At 35.0% G+C, this 15,840-nt stretch overlaps 1 long non-coding RNA gene across 21 annotated transcripts in view; it reads left to right on the top strand.

Moving 5' to 3' along the window:
- LOC109825473 overlaps nt 1,142-15,840 on the top strand; it is a 60,747-nt gene continuing 46,048 nt past the window's right edge. For 7 of the 21 annotated variants that reach the window (XR_002243005.1, XR_002243001.1, XR_002243000.1 and 4 more), the window contains exons 1-6: nt 1,143-1,666; nt 3,446-3,525; nt 3,849-3,932; nt 4,036-4,081; nt 4,774-4,873; nt 8,735-8,796. This is a non-coding gene — a long non-coding RNA (uncharacterized LOC109825473). Of the gene's footprint in view, nt 1,667-2,917; nt 3,027-3,445; nt 3,526-3,848; nt 3,933-4,035; nt 4,082-4,773; nt 4,874-7,179; nt 7,221-8,734; nt 8,797-15,840 lie in introns of those variants that run through there. The other 14 variants (XR_002242995.1, XR_002242987.1, XR_002242988.1 and 11 more) reach the window with 9 other exon arrangements.

Raw genomic sequence — 15,840 nt, 5'->3', positions numbered from 1 at the left:
AAAGGGGATAGTCCAAACAAGAAAACCCTCACGTACACATCTCGTATCATTAATCTTCCGATTTAAAATATAAGCAACATTTAAACTTAACAATCTAAAATGTGTACATTCTCACTTAACCCCTAATTAGATGGAACTAGTATGTTGGGCAAAGAATCCAAACAAGGAACCCCCATATATATACCATATGTTCCGAATAATTAAGAGCTAAGTGTTGAATGACCCGTTCTAGCGTTAAATATAAATGTAACTAAACAACACATATAATCAAATCTATCAACGCATATAAGCACAATTAAATATCGACCTTACCTATTCAAATAGGTGCGGGTAGCCGTGATGAACATCCTCCTCGCGCTCCCAAGAAATCTCTTCGGCTCCTTGCCGGTTCCATTGAACTTTCACTAATGGAATGACTTTGTTTATAAGTTTTTTATTCTCTCTAGCAAGAATTAATACTAGAATCTCTATTGTAGTCAAATCATCCTCGATCTCAATCTCTAGTGAATCAATCACTCTCTGCTGCTTTTCGTCATGCAAATGCTTCTTGAGCATCGAAATATGAAAGACATTGTGTATGGTCGACATCGATGCTGGAAGGTCTAATCTATAAGAAACAGGTCCAATGTGCTCTATAATCCTGAAGGGACTAACATATTTCGGAGCAAGCTTCCCCCGTCTACTGAATCGCTGAACGCCCTTCATCGGTGATACTTTCAACATAACTAAGTCTCCGACCTGAAATTCTAAGGGTCGTCTCTGACGATCTGCATAACTCTTTTGCTGACTCTGTACAGTAAGAATGCGCTCCCGAATCAATACCACCTTTTTCGTGGTCTGCCTAACTAGCTCCAGGTCAAGTAATAGACTATCCTCTGGCTGTGCCCAACATATAGGTGATCTGCAAGGCCTCCCGTACAAGGCTTCATACGGCGCTATCCCGATGGTAGCTTGATAACTATTATTATATGCAAATTCAATCAATGAGATGTGATCCTCCCAGCCACTACAACAAAGCTGTTTTTTTATAGTGTTGAATGATAGCGTTTATGTTGTAAGTGCTATAGATCGTATGTGCCTTATTTTTTGAGTTTAAAAAATTTTAAATGCTATAAGTAGTTGATCGTAATTTTTTTTGTTCTGACGCGTTGAAAAGTTAAGCGGGAGACTGAAAATTAAAACAAGCGCCCCAAATTATATCGATCCCTCTCCTATCAAATCCCTGTTCCTTTTCCTCTAGTCAAAATCTCAAACCATAGTTTTTCCCCCTTTTTTTCTTTTTTTGGGAATCAGGGAGAAGTGCTGAGCGGTCTGAACGATCTCGTGATGATGAACCCTAGCCGATCGACTCTAGGTGACCGCACCGCTGTGTACCCCTGCGCTCCGCTGGATCTCGAGGTGGTTAAGGGCAACATCAGATCCATGGAATGGGACGAGTGCCCCATCGGATCGATCCTGGCCGTCGGATCCGTCGTGGCCGTGCCGTCGGATCTCTACAAAGCTCACTTCCTGTTTCTGATTTCTTTATTATTATTATTTGGTGCTTAATGTTTTTTACTGGATTTTTTAATCATTTAATTTGGGTTTGTTTTGATCTGAGATGTGCCGATGGGAGAGGCAATTGTGTGAGGAAGACATGAGATAGGGCTTGGGGCTGAATCATATGGTAATTTCTTAAAGACACTTAGTTTTTTTTCTTTGTGATTGAAATTATTGGGTTGCTTGTAAATCCAATTGATGTCTGAAATTTATTATGGTGAGTAACAAAGTTTGGGGTTTGCATTGCAATACGAATAAACACAGTACTAGATCTCATTGGTGTGAACTTGAAATAGAATCAATTTAATGCTAGAGTTTTGGTTCTTGAGCTTCGTCTTGTTTCAATCAATTAATGATATCGTTTAGGATTTTGTCATGTGAAATCATTTTTCCCTTTGCTAATCTTCTTATTTTCTAGCCTACTGGATGTGGGGAGATGTTATCTGTTCATTTATTTTACGTTATGAGGGATTTATGGATTCTTTAAAATTTATGCTTTGGGTGTGTTTACTGGTTATAAGAGATTTAAAGATGCAAAGTTCATGTTTTTGATGTCCTCTTTGAGATCCAATGATGTAAGTTTTGCTCAATCAACGATGAAAATTTGGGTTTTCTTGATTTATAGAATTTTTATCTTTTTATAACCGTAGAGTTTTGTATCTCTTTTTTTTTGTTATGACATATCTCTCTATCTCATAACCTCTGCTCATGTTCATTCAAAGACATATTACTTTGTATTTAGCTGACATTGGTCAAAGCTTGCTATGTCTTATTTGTGGGCTATATATCACGAGCTTTCTTATTGTACAAAATGGAATCACATAATTTTCAGCATGTTATAGGAAACTTGGATTACAGTGCAGGTCATATTAATCAGATTCTCTCTTTAAACGATTTCAATATGATACCACTTCTAAAAATGCTAGAAGTTGTGTCGCATGCCTTTGTTATGTATAATTGTATTTGTGAAGCAAATTTGATGTTCCCATTTCTACTTATTGGCATGCTATAACTATTTATTTCTGTCGTTTAGCTTTTGCTGCTGTTAAGTAATTTAAAAATCAAAAGTTCTGCCCTGGTGCAGTATGAAGGAAATGGATAAAATACTGCAAATATAAATCCTTTTTGCATATAGTTTTTAGCTCACAATACATGACTTTCTTGACTAATTGTCATTTAGTACTGAAAATTGTTTCTAGCAAATTTCTATATATTGTACAATGTGCAAATCTTCTGAGATTATTTTAGAAGAATGCTTAGAGCATGCATACAGTGATATCTGATAAAATTACATATATGAGCACAAAATATGTCGAGCGTCTGGGTATTCTGTGGTTTCTCCTTTTGATATTATAGTTGTAACCTCTCAATAATGCAGGTTGGGATCTTGGATGCTGAAGGATACTCGGTTAATATTCCCTGGAGCTGTGAGGGTGTGGGGGATAATGAATACATTTTTGCCTTCCAAAACATTATACTTCCCATATGTACTGTCTTGTACTTGTTGAAGACCCTCTTATTCTTCAGTTACCTATTTGATGATGCCTGTTCTTGGATGTTCCCCTTAATTGCCTTTGGTTTTCCTTAAAAGACTAATGATTGCATGTCCTAATGTTCATCTCTATTTCCTTTCTCTGCTTTTGCCTTTTGTTTTATGCTGGTTATCCTTATGTTTATACTGCTCTCTTGTGCTTCGCCTCAACCATTTATTACTAATGTGATTTGATGTTCCCCTTAACTGACTTTGGTTTTTCTTAAAAGACTAATGATTGCATGTCCTAATGTTCATCTCTATTTCCTTTCTCTGCTTTTGCCTTTTGTTTTATGCTGGTTATCCTTATGTTTATACTGCTCTCTTGTGCTTCACCTCAACCATTTATTACTAATGTGATTGGTTTAATTGCAGCCTCCGAATTTGCACTTGATATCACTATTATATCAGCAGTATTTGATGCAGCAAGAGGTGATCCACTTGGCTGTTATGATGTAAGGATTGCATTATCGGTTTTCTTTTACTTGTTAGATATGGAATAACTTATTTCCTTAATTTTATTTCCAATTCCTCTATTAAGCATGTGGATGACATCTATAATTCCAGCACCTTTATATATTCGATTCGATTATGGGTTTTCATGTGCTCAAACAATATGGTTCGAATTAACCATGCTATGTACATTGATCGATATGATTGTTAATTAGAAGGCGCAAAAAGAGCTTTGAACTCGTGATTTAATAGTTAAGCTGAATGATAACATATATGACTTAATTCTCATCATATAGCTGGTGATTCAAAGTGTCTTCTGCGCTAGGTAACCCCTGCTGGATATGCACAGATGACACACATGTTGACTTCTCTTTCCTAGGCAAAGTTGCTCGTTTGTACTTGATGGAGGGTAGGCACTTCCCCTGCCATCCCTTTTCATTTATTTTATTTGGCATATTTAGGCCATGTATCCGTTGTCACTAGTTTATCCCTCTCTTCTTTGTTGTTTGCAGTTACAATCTTCAATCAATATCTTCTTCAACTACAGCAGTAGTTAAGGTATTTTTTTTGTTTTTTGTTGCATGATGCATCAGATTCCATTCTCATTGTCATATGTTAGTAATGAATAAGATTTTAGTTCTTGCAGTTCTCAATTTTGTCTCTCTTAGAAGTGCTTGATTTATGATGTCTTCTGACCTCCTGTTAGCTTTATGAATGAAGTAAAGCAATTGTTTTAGTAATGATTATTGTTCACCATATAAAGATTCAAAATTGAAGGCATTAGCAGGAATAGCAGTAGGAACATGATCAGGTAATGATATCAGGAGAGTTCTTTGTAGGAAACTAAGGCCCAGCTTGATAAATGGGGTTAAGTTGTAGTGGTCTATGTTTCTAGAATGGGAGTTAACAGGCATTACCAATTTGGAATTTTTTGGGTGTTTGGATAATTGGGTTAGAGCGTAGGACTTACCGATTTGCATATCTATCTTTCATTTTCCATGCATATTGTTCAATTCTTGATGTGTATGAAAATTACAAAATATACATCCCTCATATTGTTAATTAAAAGCAATGTTGTATAGATTCTTGTTGTCATGTATCTTTGAAGTCGCATATTGGTTAAATCCTCTCTAGGGGCCTAGCTTTTTACCATTCTTTTTACATATCTTCAGTATAAAAAATGGAATCTGAAGACCTCATGTAACTTGCATGTGGAGGATGACTATTAACTATTAGCAAATCATTTTCAGGACAATCCAATCTATTCCTCTACCTCTCTCCGCTGACAGCCGCCCACTGTCCCCTTCCCTATTTTAAGTTAAGATTACGGTGACGGTAAATACTCTCATGGTAAAATTTTTAGCTTCCATTTAATTGATCTCTTCATTCTCCTTTTCACGTTAAAAAAATCATGTTACTGCCCTAAATATTTTGTTCCAATTCCTGCATTTTCTGTTGTTTATATTTTGATTGTTGATTTCTGTTTTTAGTCCAAACCTTCATGACTCTAGGATTTCTAATTATTGGTGGTGTTGTTTTTTGTTTTGTGTCCATATATTCATGGCTCTAGGATCTCATTATTGGTGTTGTTAATTTCTATTTTTGCAACAATACTAGTACTCAATTGCTGAAGATGATGAGTCTCTCAAGTCATATGTAATGCAGCAAAGTTAGTTTTTGTTGTTCTGTGTACTATGGTTAATTTCTTGTACTCCATGTTGGATTATCCAAAGACTAGTATTTGTTTTTTGGCACATTTGTGTTGAACTTTTTGATTGCTACAACTTGGTTATGTATCAGTTTGAACCTTTAAATGAAATATTTGCTTTTATAGTTGTCATAATTGGAAGCTATTTCTAGTTCAACCTCAAAGGTTTATAGGCACAACTGAACTGCTATAAGAAGTGAAAACAATTACTGAAATGCTATTAAAAGAAGAAAGACAACATTCACTGAAACGCCATTGTAGTAACTCAAACGCTATCAAATGTAAGACAATAGCAACGTTGAAATGCTATGAATGAAAACTAACTAATAGCTTTTTGGCACATTTGTGTTGAACTTTTTGATTGCTACAACTTGGTTATGTATCAGTTTGAACCTTTAAATGAAATATTTGCTTTTATAGTTGTCATAATTGGAAGCTATTTCTAGTTCAACCTCAAAGGTTTATAGGCACAACTGAACTGCTATAAGAAGTGGAAACAATTGTTGAAATACTATTAGAAGAAGAAAGACAGCATTCGCTGAAACGCCATTGTAGTAACTCAAACGCTATCAAATGTAAGACAATACTAGTGTTGAAATGCTATGAATGAAAACTAACTAATAGCATTTTTCAACTGCTATGAAAGATATTTGTCATAGCAATACATAAACGCTATTGAATACCCCTTTTATAGCTACATAAAAACGCTATGCTTGGAACCTTTTTGATAGTGTTTGGGGAAACGCTATGTAAAGCCACAGACCTACTATAGCAGGTTCTAACACAGCGCTGATTAAAACGCTATGAAATAATACCATAGTGTTTTTCGCCGCTATAGATGATTTCAGGTGGTGTAGTGAGTTACCCTGAAAATCTATAACACAAGCTCTCAGCATATTCTCCAATACCTGATTCACCCTCTTGGTCTGACCATCTGTCTGGGGATGAAATACACTGCTAAATAATAACTGGCTGCCAAAAGCATCATGAACACTCCTCCAGAAATAGGATGTAAAGATTGATACTCGATCTGATACAATCATCTTCGAAACTCCATGCAACCTGACAATCACTCGAATAAAAATCCTCGCATAGGTGTCCGCCGTATAAGTCGTCATCACAGGTAAGAAATGCGCTGACTTTGTCAATCTGTCTACTATCACCTATTTGGGGAGAAAGTTGATTGATTTATTGCTGTGTTCATTACAACTTCAAACGTTACAATAAAAACAAAAGTTAGTCTTTTTATAAGACCTTTACACAATGAAAACAAAAGAAAGTACAACTCTCGTCAAACAGCGCAACGGGTGTTTATCACCCGCTGCTTGCGTATGATCTTAGCCTGTGATGGGGATGTTGATATCCGTGGACCACCAAACGATCAGATCAGATCCAGAGCTTCGTTGATTCACGAAGGAATCAAAAAACCGAAGCAGTTATCTCGGCAATAGCTAGATAACCACTCTTCTCGAGATCACCGTAACGGGGCGATCTCAAGGAAAAGAACTAGGCTGCAGATCTATCGAACTCTTCTTCTTTATGCCGAAGAATTCGCTGAAGTCTCCTCCTCCTCTTTGAAATTCGTGCTTCTTCAGTCTTTAATTCAGCAGGGCTTCGCCGACGCTCGAGAATTCTAAATCTAAAAAATGAAGGCCCTGGGGCTGTATTTATAGGCTTCAGGAGCCTTGTGTTCGGATAAGAACGATCGATTCACTCTTATCTTTAGTTATAACCACTTAACCACATTTTTGGATGATATCAGATCAATTAAAACAAATCCATGCGGTTAACGATCACAAAACAGCTTAAAACCGCCAAATCAGCATTTTTGGGTTGCGGACACCCGTGGGTGTCTCATAAAATCATATTTTATTATAATTTTATACCCTCATTGTCTATTTATATGAATAAATATGTCATTAATACTTGTTTTTATCTTTAATTGCAGGTTAATGAAGAATAAAGCCCAAGATCTCTTCTTTCAACAAAAACCATGAATTAAATGAAGAACACAAGCAAGAGCCAAAAATCCCAAGCCTAGAATCAAGCCGAGTAGCCTATAGAAGTCGGAGAAAATAAAAAAAATCAAATATGAAAAAAAAATATATTCAAGATAGTTGGCCGTAAAGAAAGGACGATATCTCTCAATCCAGAAGGCGGTATTTAACATATAATATATGAAAATCACATATCTCGACGAGAAGAAGCCATCCGTGAAGGCAAAAATTTGATAGGAGATCGATGCTAGCATCGATGCGGGCATCGATGCCAGCATCGATGCTGGCATCGATGCCAGCATCGATGCTTACAGATCAATGGCTGATTTTTGATGGTTTTGGATAAGGATTCAATCCAAGGGCTCTCATTCATTGATGTTTTATTATAAATAGGGGTAGATAGTGAGGGGTTAGGGATGTGAAAATTTTTATAACTCCATTTGAAGAGGAGGGTCACTCTTAATTGAGAAGGCCTTCCAAATTAGTAACTTTTATTATAATTAATAAAATAATTTTTTTCACCACTTTAAATATTTCTTCTCTTTGTTAGATAATGAAGATGGAGATGAATAATTATTTGGAGGTTTGCATTTATTTTATTTTTCTCTTTTATTTTATTTTATTACTTATTAGTTTAGATTTATTTCTATGCTTGAAGTTAGATTTTATTTTCTTGTTAAATAGCCAAGAGGCTAGAACCCTCTTGCCTTAGATTTATTTCATGCTTATAGGTTAGATTTATTTTCTTGTGTTTAATTCTTACAATTTATTTTATAGTTTAGATTTTATAATTTTTTTGTAGTTAGATTTTAATTTCTTGTACTATTCACCTTGAGGCTAGAACCCTCTTGGGTTTAGTTTTTCTTTTTGTTTATTTTTATTTTTTTGTATTCGCCTTGAGACTAGAACCCTCTAGAGAATTACAATTTTATTTTTTTACACTATTCACCTTGAGGCTAGAACCTTCTTGGGTTTAGTTTTTCATTTTGTTCATTTTTATTTTCTTTGATTCGCCTTTAGGCTAAAACTCTCTAGGGAATCACTCTTTTCTAAGAAGTGGATTCAATTCTAGATTATCCATATCTTTAATTGAATTCGCCATCTTTAATTTCTTGAATATTCTTTTTATTCTTAATTCTCCTTTTTGATTCTTGATTTTATTCATCTTTTCTTGTGAAAATCATTCATTCTTTGTCACATCCACTCTCACTTACATTTCGTGTCGATTTACACACTATCACTTCCACTATCTCTCTCTCCACAACCATATTCACTCATCACTCCTAATTGTCACGCACACAACATAAAAACGAATTCTAATTTTCTCCTACAAAACTCCTTTCTCGTGGGGTCGATAACTTTCTATACTATAACTTGATTGGTTGTGTAGTTATAATTTTTGGTACATAATTATGCCGCATCAAGTTTTTGGCACTGTTGCCGGGGAAGGTGCTTAAGTTGGATTTTATGTAATTTAGTTCTTTAACTTGTGTGTTTTTTGTGAAGGAACCTCTTGGAGCTTGAAGATCACAGATTGGAGATCTAGAACTTGAATATTTTGCTTTTGGGTAACTCTTCTTTCTAGAATTTTCAATTCCACCCTTTAGCTACTTCTTCACAATTAGAGACAATTACGACTTATAAAAAAAGATTTTATTTTTTTGTCAACCATAATAAAATCCACCCTCCACTTTGATATTTACTAACAAGATAATAAATTCAGACAAACTTCCCCCTTTTCATTTGTTTGATTGTTAACCCTAATTAAAAAAAGATTTTTATTTTTACCATCATTTTTAGTTGCTTTTAATTCATAGGGTTGCATTGCATATAGTTAGTAGGAATTCACCAAAGTGATTTAGGCATCTTGATTTGGTACACACTTAAAAATATTTTTAAGGGCAAAACCCCATAATCAAGATAAGGTGAGGGATTTCTTCACCCTTTCCTTAGCCCAAAAATCACCAATTCCTCACTACACCACCCAAGCCTAATAAAACTCATTAGACGTTGGCCCTAAGGATTCGAGCTCAATAAGGAACAAAAAATCCTTAAGTGAATCGGTTTAAGTTTTCTTGGATTAGTTGGTGTCTAAGGTAATGTTTAGGGGTTGCGTAAAGTGCGCCGCAAGGACCAATGTACTTAATTAATCTCTGATCACCCTCTAGTACTATCCTTACCTGGCTGATCCGCAAGGAACGATGTACTTTAGGAGTTTTTGGTTAGGAGCTAGTATAGTTGAGTTAGGCTAAACCCTAGAGTTAGAGAGATTAAAAAGTGATTGCTTTTGATTTGTTTTAGTTAGGATTTTCTTTTTTCTTCTCATAAAAAAACTAATTTTTTTCTCCTTAATAAAAATTGTTTTGGGTGTATGCAAACGTGGATTAGGGATAATACACATCGATTAATTCGCTTTGAACCAATCATAGAAATGACATATCCTAATCCACCCGTCTTTCAAGATATATGCTATCCTATTAGGAATAAAATTCCCTTGCATTAGTCTCCCCCAGGCAAATGGAACTAACTTTGAGCTTCGACCGTACTATATCAACATGCTTCCAAAATTTCTAGGGAATGAAACTGAAGATGCATATATTTTTATCTCAGAATTTGGAAGTATGTATGATGATTAAAATGAGAGAATTAACTGAAGATACAGTCAAACTCAGATTTATTCCTTTTGCCCTCAAAGACAAAGCAAAAAAATGGCTATACAGCTTACCCATAAATTTCATCACAACTTAGGAGGAATTTATCACCATTTTTCTTCAAAAAAATTTCTCGATCCATAAAATGGTGAAGCTAAGAAATAGCATCATGAATTTTAAAATTGTCCCGGGAGAACCTTTTTGGAAGTATTTTGACCGATTTAAAGATCTCCTCATCCAATATCCTCATCATAGTTTAGAAAAATGGCGATTGTGCCAAATAATTTATGAAGGATTAGATTGTTCTATAAAAACTTTCTTAGAGTCAATGTGCCACGGGGATTTCATGAGGAAAAACGCTGATGAAGCTTGGGAGTTTTAAGAGAGTCTTTCAGAGAAAACCATGCAATGGGAACATTGTGATGATAGGGTTTCGTCAGTTTCCCAACCTAAATCTAGTGGTCTTTCCATAGAGTCGAACATTGCCTCCGAAGCAAAGATGGCGACAATTCTGCGAAGGTTAGAAGCCTTAGAAATTAAGGAACGAGCTCTAGCTCAAATTAATCAAGTTTTTTCCCCAGGTTGTCATAATTGTCAGTCTCCTGCCTATGTTTTAGAGGAATACCCTCTCCTAGGAAACACCCATTTGTTAGAACAGATGAACGCTGCATTCCAATGTCCAATGAATGATCCATTTTCGTCAACCTAAAATCCAGGTTGGAGAAATCATCATAATTTCGCATGGAATCAAGGAAGTCTCCAAAGGAATCAAAATTTCAATCCCACTTCAAACCAACACTTTACTAGGGGGAACACAGTTCATTTTAATTCTCATCCACAATTTCAACAACCCAATCTGCCATATCAAAATCAGTCTTCTCATCAAGCTGTAATTCAGACTCCTCACAATCCAGATCAGGATAAACGTCTCAATGTCTTAGAAAAGGGTTTGGAAACCATAATTAAGGCCTCCACTCAAACTACGAATATGTTGACTCAAACGTTCAGCACTCTGAATTCCTTTATGCAATCAACCGGACAAATGCTCAACTCCAACACTCAAGCTATAGCTAGATTAGAATCCCAACTTAGTCAACTAGCTAGTGCCGTGAGTGAAAGAGAGAAAGGAAAATTTCCGAGTCAACCCGTGGTCAACCCTAAAGACACAGGATGCAGTTCATCCTATGAAGCTCAAGTGAATGCAATCCATTCACTTCGGTCAGGTAGACAGGTCGATAATCAAGTGAGAACTCCGCCAAGTCAAACTCTTGATCCTGTACAAATTCCTTCTCCTTCTCCTTCTGATGAATCTATTCAACAATCACTCCCCTCAGATGACCAAGAACCTGAACCCGAACCTGAGCCTGCTTTTGATAGATTTAGACCGGTTGCTCCCTTTCCAGATAGACTCAGGTCTAGGAAACACTCTCCTCAGGAGGAGAAAATCCTAGAGACATTCAAGCAGGTTAAGGTCTCAAAACATCAAAATTCAAGTATCTCATATTTTCATGTTTTGGACTATTTTGTAAAATGATGATATTCAAGTATCAGTTCATTGTAGAATGTTTATTATCATGTCTACAATCATTCCCCAAAGTTTTACATTTTTTGGAATTTATTTGATATTTTAAACAGTGTTTCAAAATCAGATATACAGCCTTCAAATCCTGTTTTCTATGTATCAGTATTCGGTCGACCGAACCGGTCGACCGATCATTTGATCTTTCATCACTGGGCGACAGAGAGTCTGTCGGTCGACCGGTCCGGTCGACCGAAAGCTCCATCGGTCGACCGCACCGGTCGACCGACGATTGTCCTGAGCTAATCTTTGTGTTTTTGCTCTCCATCGGTCGACCGACAGAATTTCCGGTCGACCGACAATAGATCCGTTGGACTTCAACGGCTATTTCTCTGAGCTTTTTGCTGGGGCTGTTTTTTGTCTTTTGTTTGGGCTTCTTGACTGAGATTTCAAGTGGGTATATATACCCTATTGCTGCTCTCTTTCAAGGTTGCCAAGAAGTTTTTAAACAAGGGTTTTAAAAAAGAGTTTAAGCTAGTTTAAGCTTGTTTAAGGGTTTGGTTTAAAGCAATTTTAGCTTTCACAAGTGGAGGAGATTATCTTATTGTTTTAAGCTTGTTTAAGGGTTTGGTTTAAAGCAATTTTAGCTTTCACAAGTGGAGGAGATTATCTTATTGTTTGGGCCTCAAATCTCCATCTCTCCATAAGCAATTTTAGCTTTCACAAGTGGAGGAGATTATCTTATTGTTTGGGCCTCAAATCTCCATCTCTCCAGCTTGATCTAGATAAGTTTTCCTAAACTCAACTCTAGCTTTTACTTATAATCATTTGTTAATTATCAATTCTATTAAAGCTAGTTTTATATTGAGTTTAGATTTGATTTTATTTTACTCATTGTTACACACACCCACATTGAGCTTTTAGTATTTACATACATAGTATAGTTGGGTGGTGAGAGATTGTAACTTTGAGTTGTGCTTTCATTGTGTTCTCATCCATAGTTGAGAACAATCATTTGTTATATTGTGCTTATTGTGAGATTCACTTTGTAATACACTTGTACACCGAGTGAGGAGTGTGTGGTGAGAGTCGGGGATCGTCCCAAGAGGAGTGGCGTCGGTTGACGAGCCTAGGAAGAGGTTGTAACCGAGCACTTGAGGGAGACACGGCTAGGTCCAACACTTAGTGGGTGTAGAGTGTGATTGCAAGAGTGTGAGTTATAGAGTTTTCGGTTAGCTAGAAAACCGAGTGTGTAGAAGAAGTTCCGGCTTCCAAACCGGATTGTGTTAGTGGATTTCTCCCCGGGAGTGGGGAGCGGAGACGTAGGACGGAAGGTCCGAACTCCGTGATCATATTTCTTGTTTGAGTTTGTCTTTGGCGTATTTGTTTTTGCATTCATCTTATATCGCCAATTGTGCATTGCTCATTTATTTCATCCACTATCTTGTTTAGATTGTTTACCCTTATGTTAGTTTATATATATCCTTGCATATATATTTCATCATATAGGATATATCTCATTGTTTACATTGCTTATCCTAGCTCATATATTTTGTTATATTTCATACTTGCTAGGATAACTTCTTAATTAATTTTAATTGACATTTAATCGGATTAGATTAGCATAAGACCCTAATCACCCCCCCTCTAGGGTCTAACAGGTCAACTAGTGAGTGCCGTGGGTGAAAGAGAGAAAGGAAAATTTCCGAGTCAACCCGTGGTCAACCCTAAGGACACAAGATGCAGTTCATCCTATGAAGCTCAAGTGAATGCAATCCATTCATTTCGGTCAGGTAGACAGGTACTCACATTGATAAGGCGCTTTTAGACTTAGGAGCCAGTTTTAATTTGCTTCCATATTCAGTCTACCAGCAATGGGGTCTAGGTGTACCAAACCCAACTCGTTGTACTTTACAGTTAGCTGATAGATCTATCAAGGTCCCTATGGGTGAGTTAAAGAATGTTCTGATTAAAGTTGGAGATTTCATTTTTTCAGTAGATTTTGTAGTCTTGGAAACACAGCCCGTTTCTAATCCCAAAGGACAGACACATGTCATCTTAAGACGACCATTCTTAACAACTTCTATTGCTCTCATCAACTGTAGAACTGGTCAAATGAAGCTATCCTTTGGGAATTTGACTGTTGACCTTAACATTTTCAATCCAGAGGACTAACCAAATAATCAGCCTCTGGAAATAAATTACATTCAGGAAAGATTAGAAGAAGAAGAAGAGTCTGATTTGAGTTTTGAGGAAATTTTTGATGAAGAGTTGGAGTTTTTAGAAGAAGCAGATCAGGTCATTGAGAATGATGAAACTGTGTTAAATATTTGCTGCCTTGAATTAAATTTTAAAGAATTATTTCTTGATGAACTTAGATTCTTGGAGAATAATCAACAACCAAATTTTCAGAACTCAACCATGAATCTTGGGGTTGAGGAAAATGCTATAGAAGAATTGGTTGTTAGAAAACAAAAATTCACAGTACAAGAATCTGAGTTTATTAAGAAATGTAAAATACATGACACCAATAATACATACCTTACTTTGTTGCAAGAATTATTAAACACCCCGAAATGCTTGGAATTTCACATTATTGATTATATCATTCTGAATTTGTTTAAAATCTAGGGAAGAATTTTTAACAGTAAGGTAGGATTCAATGTAGAATACGAGCTCTTCATGTTGAACCATTCATTCTATATTGTTTGTTTTGTTTTGTTTTAGAATAATAAAAAAAATTTATTCTTCTCTCATTCGAGAGTTTCTTATTCAATTGTAAAAAAAAGAGAAAAAAAGAAAAAAAAGAATAATTTTTTTTTCATCCTCCTCAGACCAAAGATAATTGTAGATTTTTATCAGCCAACCAAATATAAGTACTTCACTTCTTATCTGCTTTACTTTGTGCATCATAGAGTTTACATTAAGGACAATGCAAAATTTAGGTGTGGGGGTGAAAATTAGTTATTTTTTTCTTTCTTTTACCTTTTTAGTTGCATTTTTTTCATTTTCCTTAAAAAAATTATAAAAATATTATCACTTGCCAAATTGATAGAGTTATGTAATAATTGATTTATTTGATAATTTTTAAAATTTTCTAATCCCTAGTTTGTTATTTACTCAAGTTCAACTTTTATGATAACTCTAAATAAATTTCTTAAGAAATGATTTTCAAAGTAGTATACTTTACTTAAGCCTTAACTTAGATTTTTATTTAAAATAATAGAATTTATGTTTGCTTAGCTTAGAGTTGAAAATAATTTTTCAAAGTATCTTAATTTACATATTTTTAGAATATATATACATATACATATTGAAAATAATAATAATAATAACATTACAAAAGAAGAGTGCGAAAAATGGGCACCAAAAGAAAGAAAAAAAAGAAAAAAAAACTCTTGAATTCAAGGTGATTCTATCTTATAAAGCCTAAGCTGACCGAGTAATTAAGCCCAATGAGTATTTCCATACTTAATGATCTAAGCCTAATTGGATTGGGATCTATTAGCTCAAAACTCATTAAATGGTCACTTAGAAAGTCAGTTAAAGTAAAAAAATCATCAAGGAAGAAAGAGTTAAAAATAATAAAAAATACTAATAAATGTTTTATATATATAGTTATATTTGTATATATGGTCTTGAAAATATTTTAGATCAAACAACTTGAAAATTATTTAAAACAAAGAGTTAGCATATTCTTTTCAAAACTTTTAAATTAAATTTCTAAGTTTGGCTTGATTTTGTATTACTATAATGAGAATATTTTCTTGGAAATATACCTTAGAGTTATATATAAAAACGTTTTCTTGAGTGATAACTAGATTCAATTTGATTGTCTAAAGTTATCAAGTGAATTTAGTTATTTACTAACTTCTTTAATTTAACAAGTTGATCGAATTTTGTGGGTATATTCACTGCAAACCCTCACGAGACTACAACTCGTCCACTAAGGTAACCTAGGGGTTTAAAGGCTTGTTGTATGCACTAAATACAACCACGATTTCTACGAAAGTGAGTTGGGTTTCCTTTCCTTTTTCTTTCTTTACTAGAGGACTAGCAAAAGTTTAGGTGTGGCAGTATTTGATAATCATATTTTATTATAATTTTATACCCTCATTATCTATTTTATATAAATAAATATGCCATTAATAATTGTTTTTATCTTTAATTGTAAGTTAATGAAGAATAAAGCCCAAGATCTCTTCTCTCAACAAAAACCCATGAATTAAATGAAGAACACAAGCAAGAGCCAAAAAGCCCAAGCCTAGAATCAGACCGAGTAGCCTGTAGAAGCCGGAGAAAATAAAAAAAATCAAATATGAAAAAAAAATGTATTCAAGATAGTTGGCCTCGCAAAGAAACGATAATATCTCTAAATCCGAAAGGCGAAATTTAACATATAATATATAAAAATCACCTATCTCGATGATACAAAGCCATCC

The sequence above is a fragment of the Asparagus officinalis genome, chromosome 1 (genome assembly GCF_001876935.1).
Source record: "Asparagus officinalis chromosome 1, Aspof.V1, whole genome shotgun sequence".
Lineage (NCBI taxonomy): Eukaryota > Viridiplantae > Streptophyta > Magnoliopsida > Asparagales > Asparagaceae > Asparagus > Asparagus officinalis.
The sequence above is the reverse complement of the archived record's forward strand: the minus strand, read 5'-3'. Positions and strand labels throughout refer to the sequence as shown.